Source organism: Saccopteryx leptura, chromosome 2 (assembly GCF_036850995.1).
Source record: "Saccopteryx leptura isolate mSacLep1 chromosome 2, mSacLep1_pri_phased_curated, whole genome shotgun sequence".
Lineage (NCBI taxonomy): Eukaryota > Metazoa > Chordata > Mammalia > Chiroptera > Emballonuridae > Saccopteryx > Saccopteryx leptura.
The window spans coordinates 288,508,413-288,511,006 of record NC_089504.1 but is presented as its reverse complement, the minus strand read 5'-3'; the positions used below and the strand labels follow the sequence as shown (position 1 = coordinate 288,511,006).

At 45.5% G+C, this 2,594-nt stretch overlaps 1 pseudogene; it reads left to right on the top strand.

Annotated features, from left to right (window-relative positions):
• Nucleotides 1–2,231: 2,231 nt before the first annotated feature.
• Nucleotides 2,232–2,338, top strand: LOC136396160 (small nucleolar RNA SNORA40; annotated as a pseudogene).
• The last annotated feature ends 256 nt before the right edge of the window (nt 2,339–2,594 follow it).

Sequence of the window (2,594 nt, the reverse complement as noted above, 5' to 3'; positions counted from 1 at the left end):
GCGCACAGCACAGGGCATTTTGCTTGTACAGGGTGAATGCCAAGGGTTGGGAGTGGAGGGTCCTGGGGCACCTCATAACCCCCATGGGAATCTGGATGGGGAGAGGGGTAGGGCAGGACGGAACGAGAGGCTGGGCCTCATGGGGCCTATCCTCCTCGTGTTGCCTGCCCAGCTCCCCTGGAGTTTGTCCAGTGGCCACAGCCCTTGCCGAAGCCTCCAGGCAGCAATGCCATCTTCACTTGCGTGGCCCAGGGTGTCCCTGAGCCCTATCTGGCCTGGTTGAATGCCATGGACCAGCATGGCTATTAATTGTCCAGGTCCTGAGTGAGAACGGTGCAGAATGAAGAAATAAACTCAGAGAGAAAAAAGATGGAACCCAGAGGTCTCTGCACAGCAATAGCTTGCAAGAGCAAAGCAAAGCAAAACCCCACCCCCACCCCCGCCATCTGCTTTATTATATAGTGCAGAGCCGTATGCAAATAAGGAAGTCTTGGATAGAAAGTCACACATCTGAGGCATAAATAGGAATTCTCTTAAGGCTAGGAATCCATTTAAGGCCGTGATGGCAAACCTATGACACGCATATCAGCACTGACACGTGTAGCCATTTTCGATGACACGCAGCCGCATGCGGCCGCATATCAGAGAAGTATGGGGCCGCATGCTGAGAAGGACATTTCATCCTCAGCTCCTGCACAGCCAGGTGCAGGAGTCGAGGATAAAACATTTGCTGTAGTGTAGACACTCTGTGCCGGAGTGTCTACGGCCAAAACAACAGAACTCCGGCACAGAGAGTCTAGTTCTGGGACTTCAGTTAGGACGTTAGGGGATATTTTACCTCACTTCCGGCTGGTGGAGCAGGGAACAGCGGAATGCCACGGGGGACGCATCTCTGGGGGCCCTGTGATCACCATTACCAGCAACCACATAACCACAGCAACCATCATCCAATCTACTGTTCTGGGGTGTTGTGGATTTCTAATTGACCATCATTACTGAGATAAGCGAGGGGGAGGCTGGGAGAGGCGAGGGCCTGTGCTATGGGTGCTGTTTCCTGCTATTAGAAATAGCAGCAGTCATCTTAATTTACATAAGATGCAACTTGCAGAATTTCAAGACAGCATCTGGGCTCAGGTGTTTGTCGACTTGAGGTCAAAGCTTGAGAATCTGGAAAGGTGCCGCTTGGAGAATCAAGAGGAGTGCCACTACGAACAGGAAATTTGGAGTGCCTGGAACCGATTACCAGACACTTTTAGCACCCTGAAAAATATAGCAATGGCTTTACTCACAATTTTTCCCTCTACGTCAAGGAGTCGGGAACCTTTTTGGCTGAGAGAGCCATGAACGCCACATATTTTAAAATGTAATTCCGTGAGAGCCATACAACTACCCATGTACCTTATGCATTATCCAATAAAAATTTGGTGTTGTCCCGGAGGACAGCTGTGATTGGCTCCAGCCACCCGCAACCATTAACATGAGTGGTAGGAAATGAATGGATTGTAATACATGAGAATGTTTTATATTTTTAATGTTATTATTGTTTTTATTAAAGATTTGTCTGCGAGCCAGATGCAGCCATCAAAAGAGCCACATCTGGCTCGTGAGCCATAGGTTCCCGACCCCGACTCTATGTACTTTTGTGAGACCTTATTCTCAGCGTTAAATAATATCAAAACCAACAAAAGAAACAGATTGACAGATGAAGTTAGTAGCGCTTGCTTGGGCTTGAACTGTACAAAATACCAACCTTCAATTGAAGATTTAGCCAATGAAATTCAGCAACAAAAGAGTCACTAATAGGCAGGTTAAAGAATTCTCCCTCCCCCTCACTTATCTTAGTTCACGGCACCCTACACAAGTTAAATAATATCAGACCAACAAAAGAAACCGACAGATGAACAAAGAAGTCACTAAGCAGGTAAGTTAAATAATTAGTTTTTGGTTTATTAAATAGTTATATATTACAATTATACATTTTTGTTATTTAAACTATAAATATCGCGAAATTATGGTTTTTTTCTCGAAGTGACACACCACCCGAGTTATGCTCATTTTTTTGGCGAATTTCGACACACCAAGCTCAAAAGATTGCCCATCACTGATTTAAGGGGTAAACAGGAATCCCCCCACCATACATAACTGAAATTAACATCAGAACAAACCAAAGGTGAGAGGAAGGGCATGTAAATTATTACCTTTAGCAACTTAAGCAAGTGAGGCAGGGGGATGGGACCAGTACAAATATTCAGCTTCACACACAGGTGCAAAAAATAAATCCTCTTTTGCTAGAACTCATGGTGCAGTATGAGTTTTGATAAATAAAAAAAGGAAAAAAATATTACTCAGCTTCATAGCCAATATGGAGTTGTGGGGGAAAGTTATCCTTTAGCTTAAGCCTTAAACTGCAAGGGCTTTGCCAGCTTGCAGCCTCCCACAGTTGAAGAAGGGGAAGGTGCTGAGCCCTGGGGATAATATTCAGCTGACCCACAACAACAGGTATTGGTGTCTCCCCATTGCCCTGGCCTAACCTGTCAAAGTAGGCAACCTTGCCCATTTCCTTCCACACCTATACATAACCCTATCTAAATCTA